Source organism: Rhincodon typus, chromosome 19, assembly GCF_021869965.1.
Source record: "Rhincodon typus isolate 14 chromosome 19, sRhiTyp1.1, whole genome shotgun sequence".
Taxonomy (NCBI): Eukaryota; Metazoa; Chordata; class Chondrichthyes; order Orectolobiformes; family Rhincodontidae; genus Rhincodon; species Rhincodon typus.
In genome coordinates this window covers 25,958,206-25,975,776 of record NC_063350.1, presented here as the reverse complement: position 1 = coordinate 25,975,776, position 17,571 = coordinate 25,958,206, and positions in this window count along the sequence as shown.

The window sequence follows — 17,571 nt, the reverse complement described above, 5'->3', positions numbered from 1 at the left end:
TTGAGTTAATCCACATGATGCTAATGGATTGAAAGACCACGTCAATCACAAGTGCTGCACCAACTCTGTTTGTAATAGTCACGAGCAAGTTATGTAACTAGCTAAATTCAGATTGTAGATCATTTCTGAAGAAGGGTCTAGGCCCGAAACGTCAGCTTTCCTGCTCCTCTGATGCTGCCTGGCCTGCTGTGCTCATCCAGCTCTACACCTTGTTATCTTAAATTTAGATTGCCTCTGAGGACACTAGCAATATTTGCCATGCATCAAACAAGCCACAGTTACTGTTCGCTAGATATTACCAAAAGACCCTTTTCCCTGTAGATCTTCACCAGTAACGTGGAGAGATCTACAGTTTTATTGTGTGGCAAGACATTACAAAAGAGAAAGAGTCCTAAACTGCATTAATTTCATTGCTATTCTATCAATTTACTTAAGTTTGAACTGGAATAGTATGCATAATTCAAACATGCATCAAACTTTAGAAAATTGCCAAAGTCTTGAAGAAAGTAAAAAAGAAGTAAAGAGATGAGGGACTTTGAACATGTAGAGAGAAGGGAGAAGCTAGATTTGATTTCCTAATAGCAGTGGAGGTTAAGGAGAAATCTCACAGAAGCATTCAAAAGTGGGAGCAATTTTAAGAGAGCAGATGGTAAAAACTGTTCCTTCTGGTAAGTGGATTGGTAACCACAGACAGGGCCAGGGAGAGAAATCCTGAGCCTCTGTGCTGCTTCTGGCCTGAACATAGTGTGCATGCACCTGACCTGAGGATATTGGCCCTGTCCCTCCCATCCTCAGACCCGAGCACAGCGGGCTCACCTCTGGCTCGAGCCCGACAGCTGAACCCCTTAACCCGAACAGGGTGCCACCCCCAACCGAATAGTGTGCCTGCACCTGACCTGAGCATGGTGTGTCCACTCCTGCAGCAGCCCCCATCACTACCCTGAATCAAGCACTGCAGACCCCCAAGAGGCTCTGGCCATTGTCTTTGGCTCTCTTCGAGGCCCTGACTCAAAGTCACAAGTTTTAACTCTAACCCCATTCAATATGATCATGGCTAATCCCCTGTCTCAATGCCATATTCCAAGTTTCTCCCCATACCTCGATGCCTTTAAAATCTACATAAAAGTCTATCTGTTCAGCGACTTGGCCTCCACAGCCTTCTGTGGTAGAGAATTCCACATGTTCACTGCTGTTTGAGTGAAGATGTTTTTCCTCATCTCAGTCCTAAATTGTCTACTACATATCCTGTGGCTGTGTCCCCTGGTTATAGGAGGCTGACTGAGCTTCGGGGACACTGTTTGAGTGAAGGCAATTGCATACTCTCACTCAGAACATATCCTGAACAGTGGCACTCTAGGTCAGCCAACAGCAAGTCACCAAAACAAAGGCAAGCCTTGGCCAAATGGTTAACATTTTCTTCAGGATCTGGACCAGCAAGACATTGTAGTTGCTGCCGGTGTGTGAGTTCGAGTCAGCAAAACAATCCCTGTGTGGGCTCGAGTCAGCAAAACAATACAAAATTGAGTAAGAGAACTCATAGGCCGGTATCCAGGTGAGTGCGCAACCTGTAAAGTTCACCTACATCTGATTTGGAACAATTAAATTGCTTAGCAACATCCAAATCAGAATCAATCAAAATAAAAGTGTGGTTAAATGGTCAATGGTTGTAATGGAGGTTGATACTGGCACGGCTGTATCAGTGATTACGGAACCAGTCTTTACCAAAATTCGCTCTGAACTCCAACTTTTAAGTTTGCTTAAGACCTTGGCCAGGCTGAGAACCTATACCAGGGAAACCCTACAGATTGAGGGTCCACTTTTGGTTCCAGTCTGTTATGAGAAGCAGTTGGCTGAGTTACCACTGGTTGTAGTAAAAGGCTCGGGCCCAAACTTGATGGGGCAAAATTAGTTGAGAAAGATTCACCTTTTGACTGGCTCAACATTTTTTTGATTAGAAAGTGGCTGCCTGAGTGAAATCCTAATTAAATACCTGGAAGTTTTTTCAGGAAGGTCCAGGGACTATCGAAAGAAACAATGCCACCTTACCAGGAAGCAATTCCACGATTCTACAAGGTCCACCCAGTGCCATTTGCCTTGTGTGCAAAAGTACAGGCAGAAATCAGGAGACTGGAAAGCAAAGGAATCATCAAATCTGTCCAGTCTGTGGAACCTGCAGTATCGGCCATACGGACTGTGAAGCCGATGGGTTAGTTCACTTTTGTGGGGATTTTAAACAAACAGTAAACCGCTTTTCACAGCTGGATAAATACTCAGTCCCTCGCTTGGACTTGTACACAAAATTGGCGACGGCTGTCCTTCAGAAAGCTGGACATTAGCCACGCGTACCTGCAATTGCAATTAGGATGAGGATTCCCATATATATGCTACAACTAATACCCATAAGGGCTTGTATCAATATACGAGTCTGTCATATGGGGTATCATCAGCTTGTGCCATTTTTCAGCAGACAACTGAGAACATTTTAGAAGGTCTACCCCAGGTCGCCATTTGAGTTTCCTGATCGGGGCTGTTAACCTGGTCTAGTCAGGGAGTCCTGGCTGTTAAATATAAACAAGAGCATCACTTTAGGAACCGGCTCTGAGCTAGCTGGATCAGTGTCATTTCTATGCATCTGTAAATAAATGGTGACTTGGTGACGCGATACCAGTCTTCATGGAGTTATTTCATTTGTAATGGTATTTATTTTTAAATACTAAAACATGATTAATAAAAAACATAAAGTAATTCTATTTTTTGTTGTGACTTAAGATCTAGTTAAAATATGAAAGATCACACTTTCTGTCCCAAAGACATGGGCTATGGCCAGTTTTAGGCGAGGAACTGGTTTGGATGAAACATTGATGAATATATATGTTTGATCGAGGATATTTGGGCATAATAGGTGTGTACAATTCACACATTCTCAGTCATCTTTTAAGGCATATAACTTTCAACCATATTACAGATTTATCTGGTTAAAAATATAAACTCCAGGAATTGCACTTCCCCCTTTGGGGCAGGAATTGTGAGTCAGGAGGGCTCTCCCAAGTTGTGATCCCACTTTCTATCCTGCACTGCCCATGCTGTTTGCATGGTTGGGTGGCAAAGATAGGATGAATCTGGGCCCGCCACCAACTCTTGAAGCAGACCCAACTCTCTAGGTGGGCTGGTAAAATGCAAATTTTCAATCACTGGAACATCAGCCCAGACTGTACCCCAGTATTATCACCATAGTGCTCTGCTCCCCTCAACTCCTATCCATCCCCAAACCATCGATGTCCCCTTACTCCTCAACCACCCTATCTCCTCTATAACTCGTATGCCTCTCATTTCCCCAGCTCCGTCCATACTCCTCATAAATCCCATGGCAATTCATCTAATATACAGTATGAAACAGAACTCATGAGCCCTACAACGACATTGGGAAATCTTTGAGAGTGCCATGAGATGATCAACAAAAACAAACAACCATTCAAAAATTACATCAAAAAATAAAATTCTCTTAGGAGCTCACAACATTGTCAATCTATATTCACAATACCTGTTGACATGAATTGATTTGAGGTTTTCTGGAGTTCAGTTAAACATTCAAATTAAGATGACAGTGCACAACTGGGTCACCAAGGTGAACAAATTAAAGCCTACGAAGTTGTAGAATAGGAACCGCTTCAATGTCTGAACATATAATTTGCTTATCAATGGAATTATAAAAGCATGGGGTAAAAGTGGCATGGTAAAAGCTGAATCTTGATAATCATCAATAAGGAAGAGCATTTTACCCAATGGATTATTTAATCTAATGTATCTGAAGCCTTTTTCTGCTTTCACAATGCTAGCCAATTTAACAGTCATTTACCTTTTCTAAATAAAGTCCTATCATTAATTACTGCATTCAAAATATTCGATTTATCATACTGCATACATTTCAACATGTGAAGTTATTATCTAATTTTAAAGTTACCTGTCAAATGGGTTCCAACTCCATAAAAGACTTCCCCCTTAGTTCTCAACACCTCCAAGCTTGCAAGAACCATTTCCCTCTCAGATGAATGCCCAACTGGGTGTCATCACAACACAACCACTGGGATTGCTGCACACAGCTCATAATCTGCTCTCTACATGTGTCCCAAAAATGAGATTTGATGAGAATTGGGTCAGGAATCCGGGATCATCACTTCTCCCTGACCTGATATGCGTTCATTTAGGGCAGGGATGCCAAAATCCAATCCTGGTCTCTATGTTATAAAACTGTAATGTCTCTCTTTCAGTGCTTATTTTGTTCATTACTTTTGTTATGCTACTTTCTCATTTTTTTAATTTTAAAGGGTTCACTTTTTGTTTGGGAAGAGAAAAACACAGTCACAGTAAATTGAGAAATGAGAGCAATGATTATTCTAGTGAACAAATCAAGTTCTATGTAATAGCAAACACCCAAAAACTACATTTGCAAGATAGGTAGTTTGTTTGGGGGTATGAATAGTACTATTCTGTGTTCTATAATTTCATCTGCTAATAAAAGCAAGCATTTTCATGAAACTCTGTTTGGAAGTAAACGGGGAGTTTACTGTGAACTGTTCAGATTTCCCATACTATATTATTAGGAAAGTTGAAAAACAAAGAATTCCAGTTTTCCAAATATTTTGTGTTTCACTGACATTGATTTGAAATGTTCCCAATTTAACTTTACATGCAAAGTTTGTAAAATAGAACAAAGAACCTATACACATGGTTTTCACTCTTGGGTTGAGACACAGATGCCGAGTTTGTCCAAAGCCACACTGGCTGCATTCTTTTCAATTTTACTTTGATTGCTAAATATAAAAGCACTTATTATAAGTATTGTGACTCTTCAGTGAAGTTAAATCACAACTTTGTGTATGTTTAAAAAATGGAGATCATGGGATCTGGATTAGTAGTCAAGTTTCAAAGAAGTCTTCTGAGTTTCTAAAACTTATCATATTGGATTTATTGTCTGCTCTCAATAAATAATTCAGTGATGACAAAAAATCAGGCAGTCATCAGTTGATTTATTTTGATTGGGAAAATCAGTGGCTGTGTTTTGTTTATTTCAAAAGAGGAAAAGCAGCGAATAGAGGAAAACCATATCAAACACTTCCAAACACACTACCAAATTGTGCTTGGAATATTTAAACTGAACATATATTTGTGCAAACATTTCATACAAATCAGTAGCACCTACTTCCTCCTAATCAACCTCTCTTCAGCCACTTGTTTATATTTATCATGGATTTATTCTTCAACAGCTGGCAAAAAGAAACAGAAATAGTGGCAGATTGCCAAGGGTTTCTTTGCACTTTTGATATCACAGAAAGAGTTGTATGGAGATGAATGACTCTGGGCCAAAATACATTTCCCCAAGTGGCAACTTCTAATCAAATGAAACTAATCTGAATTCAGTTTGGATTTGAATAAGATAACCAATTGCACTCAAAGATATCAGCCTTAATGGTGCGCAGTGCTAGGTGCAGCAACCCATAAATCAGTGAGTACTCAACTGCTTGCACTGAATTACACCTGCCTGTGGTCTTTTCCTGCCAAACCGATTTAAATGCATAACATACTGCGTGAACTGCATGTTTCAGACACAGTTTACGAAACTCGATTTACTGGGACCAGTGGGAAAATGTCTTTGCTGTAACAGGTGAGATAAGCTTCAAGTTGTCTTACAGCAATAACTCGAGATTACTTTGATTACAGAACAGGTGCCAGCATTTTTTGCCTTTTTGCAACCATTGAGATAATGGCAATACCATTACTGCTCTCAAAGTTGGATAAAATATCATTCTTTCAATTTAACTTGATTTACCTAAATGGTTCTCTTTTGAAAATAAGACGTAAGGTTGATGACAATGAAAAGGGGTTTTGCAAATATTGATAAGAATGATGGCAAGCTTCACAGGAACATGGGCAGGCTGTGTGACATGTCTGTGAAGTAAAAAAAATTAGAAGTTCAAATTTAATAAAAATAAATTGAAGGATGTGGAGGAACAGAGAGGCCTAGGGTTTAAAATAAATAATTCCTTAAAAAATATAATGTTCAAGGCTGGAGATGAACATATGGCAGGTCGGGCAGGATCCAGTTATCATGATGCATGTGAGTACCACTGACATAGGCACAACATGGAAAGAGGATCTCCATAGTCAGAATGAGGAGCTAGGGACCAAATTAAGAAAAAGAACCTCAAAGGTAATATCTCTGGGTTAGTACCTAGCCACATGCAAATTGGCATAGGGTAAATAAAATTAAAGAAATGAATATATGGCTGAAACACTGGTGTGGTAGAAGTGAGTTCTGATTTGTGGGACACCCGTATCAGTACAGGAGAAATGGGGTCTGTACTGTTGAAATGGTTGACTCTTGAACCATGCTGAGGCGAGGGTTCTAGCAAATCACATAACTAGGGAAGGAGAGAGAGTTTTAAATTAGTGAGGGAAAGGGGTCAAAGTTGGGAAGAGTTAGGAAATCAAAGAGTAGAGACAAAGGAAGACAGACAAACATTAATACAGGAAATGATAAAAAGAATGTGGCAAGAAGGTATAGAGGGTACAAATCTAAGAGTGAATCAACAATAGACTAGAGGTCACAAAAATAATAATGAAGGCAAAACAACAGGTTCTGCATCTGTATGCACGGAGCATTCAAAACAAAATAGATGAATTGACAGTGCCAATAAATAAGTATAATCTAATAGCTATTTAAGAGACGTGACTGTAGGATGATATAGATTATGACTACAATATTGAGGAGTAAATTACATTTAGGAAAGTCATGATAAGAAGCTAGGAAAAAATGGAGGATAGCTCTGTTAATTAATTCCAGTATTAGCACAATAGTGATGGATAACCTAAGTTCAGGAAACCAGGATATAGTGTTGGTCTAGATAGAAATGAGAAATTGTGAAGGCAAGAGGTCACTTGTGAGAGTGATGTACTGCACTGCTAATAGTAATCATGTGGTAGGATGGAATCCAAAAGAAGAAAATAGTGAAAGCTTGTCAGAAAATTATGGCAATAATCATGGGGGGTGGAGGGTTCATCTCCATATTGACTAATAAAATCAGATGGGCAAAGATAGCCTAGATAAGGATTTCACAATGTTTTCAGGATTGATTCTTCGAACAGCGCACTCTGGAGGCATCCAGAGAAAGCACATAGTATGGGATAAGACTTACTAACAACTTCAAAGTGAAGCTGCCCCTAAGCAACAGCGATCATAATATGATTGGTTACATTCGGTTTGACAGAGAGAAAATTGAGTCCAAGACTGATACTTTAAATTTAAATAAGGACAATTAAGAGGGGATAAAGCGGAGCTAGGTGAAGTGAAATGGCAAAATGTATTAAGAGATAAGTCAAGAGAGGTGTGGTGGCAGATGATAAAGAGATTATTTCAAGATACACGGAAGAGATACATTCCAGTGAGAAAGAAAAAATTCAAGAAGAGGATCCACGATCTGTTGTTAACTAAAAAAAGTAAACGATAGCATTAAATTCAAAAGGAAAAGCATGCAATTGTGGAAAGCTGTATGGAAGATCAGAGATTGGGCAAAATGTAGACAACATCAAAAAATTATTGAATGATTAATAAGGAGAAGAAAATTAGAATACAAGAGAAAACTAGCTAGAAATACAAAACAAAAGATAGCAAGAGTTTCTGTGGATATTTAAAACAGTTAACAAAGTGAGCATTGGTCAGATGGAAATTGAGTCTGGGGAAAATTGGAAAATAAGGAGATCACAAATCAATTGGACAGATAACTTGCATCAGTCTTCACTATAGAGGAGACAAATAATTTTCCAAAAATAGCTGTAAATCAGGAAATAAAAGGGAGAGAAGAACTCAGGAAAATTAAAATCACTAGGAAAGTGGTAATGAGCAAATGGACTGGGCTGTGGACAAACAAGTTCCGAAGTCATAGAGTCATAGAGCTATGCAGCATGGAAACAGACGCTTTGGTCCAATTCGTCCAAGCCAACCAGATATGCTAAATAAATCTAGTCCCATTTGCCAGCATTTGGCCCATGTCCCTCTAAACACTTCCTATCCATATACCCATCCAGATGCCTTTTAAATGTTGTAATTGTACTAGCCTCCACCGCTTTCTCTGGCAACTTGTTCCATTCACACACCACCCACTGCAGGAAAATGTTGCCCCTTAGGTCCATTTTAAATCTTTTCCTTCTCACCTTAAACCTGTACCCTCTAGTTTTGGATTCCCCCACACCAGGGAAAAGACCTGGTCTATTCACCCTATCCATGAAGCTCATGATTTTAAAAACCTCTATAAGGTCACTCCTCAGCCTCCGATGCTCCAGGGAAAATAGCCCCAGCCTATGCAGCCTCTCCCTATAGTTCAAACCCTCCAACTCTGGCAACATTCTTGTAAATCTTTTCTGAACCGTTTCAAGTTTCATAACATTCTTCCTGTAGCAGGGAGACCAGAATTGCATGCAGTATTCTTTGATGAACTTCATCCCAGAGTTTGAAGTGAGGAAGTTGATGTCCTGGTTTCAATTTTCCAAAATTCCCTGAATTCAGGGGAAGTTCCATTAAAGTGGATGTGAATATAACTACTTCATTCAAAAATCTCAAGCTAGTTAGTTTAATATCTGTCAGAGCGAGAAAAGTTAAAACCTACTTTAAAGATTGCTAATAGCAGGGCACTTAGAAAAATTCAAGGTAATCAGGCAGGGTCAACATGATTTTGCAAAAGGAAAATCATGTTAAACCAAGCTATTAGTGTTCTTTTGAGGAATTAACAAGCATTGTGGATAAAGGGGAACCAGTGGACGAGCTGTACTCAAATTTTCAGAAGATACTTGACAAGGTGCCATACAAAAGGCTATTGTGGACATAAAAGCTTATGGCGTAGGCGGAACAAGATGTAACAAGTAGTGTCGCACAGCGATCAGTACAAGGGATTCACCATATTACAATTTATTTAAATGAATTTGATGAAAGGAATGAAGGTATGGTTGCTAAATTTGCTGACGACACAACACAGGGTTAGAAAACAAAAACTGAAATGTTCACCAAGGAGGCTACAAAGGGATATGGATAGGTTAAAGTGAGTGGGTAAAGTTCTGGCAAATGGAGTATAACATACAAAAATGTGAAATTGTCCATTTTGGTGAGAAGAATTTTTAAAAAATTGACTGAGGGATCTTGGAGTTCTAGTGCAAGAATCACAAAAACTTAATATACCAGTACAGCAAGTAATTGGGAGAGCTAAAGGAATGTTGATGTATATTGGGAATTAATTCCAAAAGTAGGGAGGCTATGCTTCGATTATAAGGGTATTGGTGAGACCATATCAGGAATACTGTGTCCAAAATTGGTCCTCTTATTTAACCCAGGTCATAAATGCATTGATAGCAGTTCAAAAGGTTTACATTCTATGAAAGAATTTTAAAAAATCATGCTCAGTGAGTTTAATCTCCACCTTAACTCTCTTCTGACTTTATTGCTGTCCATTCCTCCTTGAAACTTCCTTTACATATGTATTTTTCTCCCAAAGTTCAGAGCTAGCCACTTGATTACATAGCCTCTCTACCCCCTTAATGTCAATCACTGAAAATGCCATTGCTGGCCACTTGCTTGTATCCTCACCACTCATATTGTCCTTAGCACTTTCAAATTTCACTTCCTCATGCTTCTGCCTCTGGAACAAAATTCTCTCAAGTGCTTTTGTTTAAAACCAACCATCTAAACATCTGTTCTCTACATACACTGTACCAGTACAGTTATCAATCTTTGTAATCACATCTTTATCTGTCTTTGTGGCATCTATCTCTCATAAAATCTTTACTCTTGTTTATCCTGGAGCCATTCATCGCCAGATTTAACTGGCCCATGTTACAAACTATCTGCTAAATTTGCTCAACGCTGAAAATCATGCTGTAATGTAAAAGCCTTGGCTTTTTCTGCAACACTTTCCTTTTACAGCACTACAGTGACCCAGTCACCCTCACTTCAACATGCATAAGGAGCTTGTGGTCATCTTCAGACTAATTTCAGAGCATCACCTCAACTTCCATATCTCCCTGTTTAGCACCAAGACAAACTTGCCTCAAAATTTCCCCTAGTGAAGCCCAGAATCCAAATCTTTCCTTACGCCCCTCCTTTCTTCCCTCTTGCTTTCTTTAAACTGTTCTGATCCAAATAAACTATTTCCTGTTCCTTCTATCCCAGTACCACTAAACTGTTGGCCACCATGTTTCCCTTCCTGGTTTCCATGCAAAGTGACATTGTCAATTACCCTCTTTCCACAGGCCTGCCCTCATCCTATTAAATCTCTGCAAATGTCTCACCCTTGAATATTCTATCCATATAAGCCACCACCTCATGCCCTCGCCTTTCTAAAGGTCTTGAACATATTGATGTCTGCTAATTCCATACTATCCTGCTACAATTCTATCCTTGCAACTTACCAGTCAGCTCTCCATGATACTACAGCGCAACAATGGCCAGAATTCAATTCACAAGTCACACCTTCTGTAACTGTGACATTCATATGAATATACAAATTAGGAGCAAGGGTAGGCCATTCAGCCTCCCAAACCTGCACCACTATCCAAAACAAACATAGCAGATCTGTCTGTCCTCAAAAATATTCAATGACTCTGTCTACATCACTCTCTGGAAAAAGAGTTTTCCAAAGACTCACAACCCTAATCACCATACAGCATTTCACATCTCATTTCTTTTTGATTTTTCTGCAGTCTTTGATACAGTTGACCTTACCATCGTCTTCAAGATCTCTTCCTCATTTATCTACTGGCCTTCTGCTGATCATTCGAAGGCATAGGATTAAAAATTCACTTGCATCCAGATATGGATAAACAAAGGGTACAAGGAACAATACCTGTGAACGAATCAGTAGACTAAATTTACATATATTATGAGGCTTGGGCCGTATAATCAACAATCCAGCAAACTGGGATTACGTAACATGCATTCACAGACAGATTGCTGGAGAAGAGGACTAAAACAACCTTTAAAGGCATCTGGAAATGGGTAGGGAACCAAATGAGAGACAGGAAGATTGCGAAAACTGATACTTGTGAGAGAAACTACTGGCGGCTGGAGAGAGGGAGGGTATGGATGATAGTGGTGTTTAAGATGGATAGCGTGGTTGGCAGCTGTCCATGAGTTCTAAATGGTTACCCAGGAGGAATGCTGATTTGAGTTAAGTATATTTTAAAGACTCGTCTTTCTGATGGTGACAAGAAGTAGTCCTCCTAAGGCTGCATATAGGCCTTGTTTCTCTGAACACATTTGGTCAGCAATGTGTTCCGGGCAATCCTCCACTGTAGCTGGACCTAAAACAGATGTTAGGTTCATCATTTAATTAGGCAAAGGATTTATGAGACATTTTTTTATAAATGTTCCTAGAAACCTAATTTTTGTAATCATCCATATGTCAGGCAGGACATTTCTAGTTTATGATGAGTGTGTTTAGATGTGTGCTTCCTATTACCATAAACAGACCACCACCATTCATTTAGTATCTGAAAAATAGGCATGGTACCAGTCAATTTCTAAGGCATGGGGTCAGGCTTCACATTTCTACTGATGACTTCCAGTTCTGCCTGAACTACTTCTCTGAACTTCTCCACTGCCTGATTACTTTGAGTACTTTTTTGATGTCAACCTTGGCTCAGTGACAGCACTGTAGCCTTTAGGTAAGAAGAGCATTTGCTCAGACCCAAATCTAATGCTTTATATATCTTTTACGTACAAATTAGGAGAGGTAGATCACTTGGCCCCTTGAGCCTTCTCTGTGTTTCAATAAAATCATTGTTGATCTGATTACTCCACATTCCTGTCTACCCCAGTAATCTTTCACTCGCCTGCTCATGAAGAAGTTACCTACAACTTCCTTAAAAAATATTCAAATTCCACTTCCTTTTGAGAAAGGGAGTGTTCTAAAGACTCATGGCCCTCAGTGAGGAAAAAAAACTTCATATCTCTGTCTTAAACGGGCAACCACTTATTTTTAAACAGAGACACTTAGTTCTATATTCTCTTACAAGAGGAAACACTCTTTCTACATTTATTCTGCCAAGACCCCTAGTCTCTTATAAGTTTCGATCAAATCGCCTCTTACTCTTCTAAACTCCAACGGATATAGCCTAGCCTGCCAACTTTTATTCATAAAATAATCTGCCCATTTCAGGTATTAACATTGATTGGCAATCCTAAATTGCCTTTGAAAAGGTGATGGACAGTTGCATGAACTGCTGCAGTCCATTTAATATAAGTACATCCACAGAGCTCCTAGGAAGGAAGTTCTAGAATTTTTATCAGAGACAGTAAAGTAAGGGCAACATAGTACAAAGTCAGAACAGTGTGTGGTTTGGAGAAGAACTTGTAGGTGATGGCTTTCCAATGCACCTGCTGCTTTTGTCCTTCCAAGTGTCAGATGTCACTTGTTGGAAGGTTCTGTGAAAGGAGCTCCTACTGAATGTCAGTGATGAAGAGAGTGAATGTTTAAAGTAGTAGATGCGGTAGCAATCAAGCCGGCTACTCTTGTCCTGAATGGTGTCAACCTTTCATGTTGCTGGAAATTTACCTATACTGGCAGCGGAGATATTGCATCATATTCCTGCCTTGTACATTGAAGATGGTGGTCACAGTCTGGGGAGTCTTGAGGTGAGACACTCCTACAGGATTCCCAGCTTCTGATCTGATCATGCAGTCACAGTAATTATATGGCTAATCTAATTCAGTTAATAGTGGGCAATTTGTGACAGTAGTGCCATTGAATATCAATGGGATATGGTTAGATTCTCTGCTGGAGATGGTCATTGCCTGGAACTTATGTATTGTGAATGTTACTTGCCACTTACCTGCTCAAGTCTGTATGCTGTCCAAGTCTCGTTCCATTGGATATGAACTGTTTCAATATCTGAGGAGTCATGAATGATGATGCAAATTGTGCAATCGTCAGTGAACATCCCCAATACTGACTTTCTGGCAGGAAGGATATTGAAGCAGCTTAAGTTAGTTAAGCATAAGAGTTTACCCTAAGGAAATATAGGGTTCTTGTGGTGCAGTGGCAGAAGGTCCATGTTTAAGTTCCACCTGCTCCAGAGGCATCTGATAACATTGCTGATTACATTGATTAGAAAATATCTGCACTGAGGAAATAAGGGCTCTTGTGGCGCAGTGATAGTGTCTGTACCTCTGAGCCAGGAGGCCTGGATTCAAGAATCACCTGCTCCAGAGATAAATAATAACATCACTGAGCAGGTTGATTAGAAAAATGACAATGTCCTGAGGAAACTGGTGTCTCTACCTCTGAGCCAGGAGGTCTGGGTTCAAGTTCCACCTCAAGAGGTGTCATGATATATCTGGACAAGCTGATTAGAAATTATCTACCCTGAGGAAATCTTGCAGTTAAGTTGTGTGGGACTGAGTTAATTGGCCACCAACAACCAGAACTAGATTCCTTTGTGCCAGGTATGACTCCAATTACCGGAGTACTTCTTTCCAATCCTCTATGGTTCACATTTTGCTGCAGCTCCTTGATGCCACACTCCTTTGAATACAGCAGGGGTATATACGGCAGGAACTCTCACCTCACCTCCGAAGTTCAACTCTTTCGTCCATATTTAGATTAAGAATGTAATAAAGGCCTGTAGCCTTTGCAATATCCAGAGTCTAAAGCCATTTCTTGATATCACATGGAGTAAATCGAATTGGCAAAAGGCGTACATCTGTAAAGTTCACCATCTCAAGAGGCGGCCAAAATAGATCATCCACATGGCACTTCTAGCCAAAGATAGTTACAAATGCTCTAGTTTTGTATTTTGTACTAATGTTCTCAGTCCCCTCCTCATCATTAAGGATGGGCATATTTGTAGAGCCTTCTCTTCTAGTTGGTTGTTTAATTCTCCCCCCCACATTCATAACTAACTATGGCAAGACTGCAGGACTAAGATCTGAACCTTGATTGTCAGATCACTGAGCTCTATCATATGTGCTCCTTACATTCTTTGGCATGGATGTGGTCCTGTGCTGTAGCTTCCCCAGATCATCTTTAGGTATGTGCGGTGCTGCTCCTAACATGCTGCCCTGCAGTCACCACTGAATCAGGCTTGATCCCACAGTTTCATGGTAATGGTGGAGTGATAGATATAGAATATGCCTGGCCTGTTTGTGGTTGAATATAAATCGGCTGTTACTAATGGCACACAATGCCTCATGGATGCCCAATTTCAAGTTGCTAGAGCCGTTTTTATTCCATCCCATTTTGCATAGTGGTAGAATTAGACAACAAAATGGAGTGTACCCTCAATGTAAAGATTGGACTTTGACTTCTGTGCATGGATCACTACCTCCTGATATTGTCACAGACAGCTGCATCTATGACAGGTAGATTGGATACGATGAAGTAAAGTTGCTCTTTCCCACTTATTGGTTTCCTCACTAAGATCCAGTTTCTCAGCTATGTCCTTTAAGACTTGGGCAATTCATAGTGATAGAAACTTTCCACTAAAACACATCCTGTCCTTTTGCCACCTGCTATGACCTGGTAGTAAGGATGAACCTGCTCCACTCTTTTTAGCTTCCTCAGACGAAAGGTTACGCTCTTTTTAGCACAAACCTACACCTTTCTCCAACAAAATATTGGTTATTGCTTTTGCTATAAACAATAGCAGTCAATCATGAAGTTTTCTCGAATTAAAAAAGACAGCAAATTTGTTATGTGCTAATCCTGAAGAAAGAATAAAGATGCAATATTAAATACATGACATTTGTGCAGTCACTTGGGCCATAAATACACACAAAAGGTTCAAAGTGAATAGAATCCTGTACATAAGATAACATAAGATTATATGCAGTGGAGAGTCCTTTAGGTGTCCTTGAGGAGTAACGTTTTAACCTGGGGCCAAGGTTGGCTTGTAGTTTTTTTTTGGATGCAGTCAGCAGAAGCTGACTGATTGAAGTCCTGATTGAGTGCTTAGTGGCATGGTATAAAGACAACAATCTCTTCAACAACGTCAGCAACATGAAGCTGGTCATTAACTTCAGGAAGCGGAGTGAAGGCCATGCCGCTGTCTGCATCAAAGGAGCTGAGATGGAGAATGTTGAGAGTGTCAAGTTTCTGGGAGTGATGATCACCAACAATTAGCCCTGGTTCACCCAAGTCAATGCAACAGTCAAGAAAGCAGAACAACATCTCTACGTCCTCAGGAGGCTAAATAATTTCGGCATGACCACACAGACCCTTACTAATCTACATAGATGCACCACAGAAAGCATCCTATTTGGATGCATCACAACGTGGTATGGCAACTGCTCATTCCAAAACTGCAAGAAATTACAGGGAGTTATGAACACAGCCCAGTCCATCCCCCAAACCAGCCTTCTATCTACTGACTCCTTCTATACTTTCCATTGCAGCGGGAAAGCAAAGAACATAATGAAAGACCTCTCCCACCCCAGTTATACTCTCTTTCACCTTCTTCCATTGGGCAGAAGGTATAGAAGTTTGAGTACACATCTAAACAGATTCAAGAACAGCTTCTTCTTGCTGTTATCAGATTTTTGAACAGACTTCTCAAATGTTAATTCTGATCTCTCTCCTCTGTGGCTGTATCACTATTCTGCACTCTGTTCTGCTACCCGGATGCACTTTGTATGGTACAATCTGCCTGTATAGCACACAAAACAACACTTTTCACTGTATCATGGTACGTGATAACAATAAATCCAAAGCAAACTCAGAAGCAAATGTTGGAGGTATTTTTAAAGTTCCTAGTTCTCTGTGCTTCTTTCCAGTCAGTGCTGTCCACCAGGCACTTTTCATGGGAGAGAGAGAGACTGCCTTCTCAGTTTGCATTCTGTTCTGTATTCTTAATTCTATCTTAGTCTGCCAAGAAGCTCCTTAAAATAGAAGTTGTTTCCATATTCCATGCCTACAGAAGTTATCATTTTCAAGCTAGTAACTGCAGTAATGTTTGATTTCCAACATGTTAAGACTCTCATAATGATTTCTATTCAATAGGAGGTAAGGATCTTTTTGTTTCCTGAGGTACGGCTGATTTTATTGCCCTTGGCCAACCTGTTAAGGGGCAGTTGCAAACTAGCAGTCATTTTAAGTCAGTGTTTTTAGTCCCTACTTCATTGTTTAAAATTGCTTCAATCCATGAAAGTCCCAGATATTAAATTAGTTAATGGAATTCAAAATCAATTATCCACATTTCATCACAACCTTCAAAGCTTCTTTCAAGTGCTCTTCAACACTGATAAATACAAAGTATCATTATCTGAGGATTGGGCTTAGGGTTGGGGGGCAGTACATGGTAATCAGCAGGAGGCTTTCTTTCCCATGTTGAGCTGGTGGCATGAGTTTTCATGTATTGCCATCCCTGGTGGATCTGTCCCACCAGTGGGACAGGACATACCTAGGTAAGGTATTGGTGATTTCTGGGGCACTGGCCGTAAGACATGAGAATATGACTAGGTCAGGCAGTTGTTTGACTCATTTTTACCTCTCCCAATCAGGTGAAACAAACTGAAGCACTCAGACGACGATTAAGAAAGTGACAAAGGGGTAAAGGAAGAAATCAAGGTGTATTTGATGATATTAGCCACAAAGTCACCATTGAAGTTTGGATGAATCGGTAGTTGAAAGAATAGACAGCTGGGATGTCACTGCCCACAAGCCAACTTTGCATGAATTTGGCCCAGCAATAGTTAGGCCACTATAAAGTAGAAAAGAAGAAATAGAAATAGGCCAAATGACCCATTTCTGAAAAAGGGTCTAGGCCCGAAACGTCAGCCTTCCTGCTCCTCTGATGCTGCTTGGCCTGCTGTGTTCATCCAGCTCTACACCTTGTTATCTCAAATGACCCACTTGTCTGTTCTGCAATTCAATTAGATCATGAATGATTTTCAATCTTCTTTCCATTTTTTCTGACTTATCCCCATATCCCTTGATACCTTTACTGTCCAAAAATCTATTGATGTCAACCTTGAAAATAATAACAATTCAGGGGCAGAGAATTTCAGAAACTCATAATCTTGAGTGAAGAAATTTGTCCTAATTTCAAGTCTTAAGTAGTGACTTCATTTCCCGTGTCTATGACCCTTAATTCTAGGGGAAACAGCCTTTCAGCATCTATCTTGTCAAGTTGCAAACAATTTTATACATACCCAATTAGATCATATCCCATTCTTCATAACTTCACAGAATACAGTACCTTTCTACTCCACCTCTTCTCATATATCAGCCCTCTCATCCAGTAATTAATCTAGTGAAACTTCATACGACCTCTCCAATTCAAGTATATCTTCATACATTTTTGGACATTCCATCAAAGAAACAACGTTAAAGCCATACAGAGTGCTCAGAGTAGAATTCATCTGGAAACATATTAGGAATGAGGAACTATAGTTATAAGACACCATTGTTATGAAGAGAAACTTGAAATCCATCTCCACTAGAAAGCAGCAGGCTGAGAACAGATAACAAAGTATGGAGCTGGAGGAACACAGCAGGCCAGGCAACATCAGAGGAACAGGAAAGCTGACGTTTC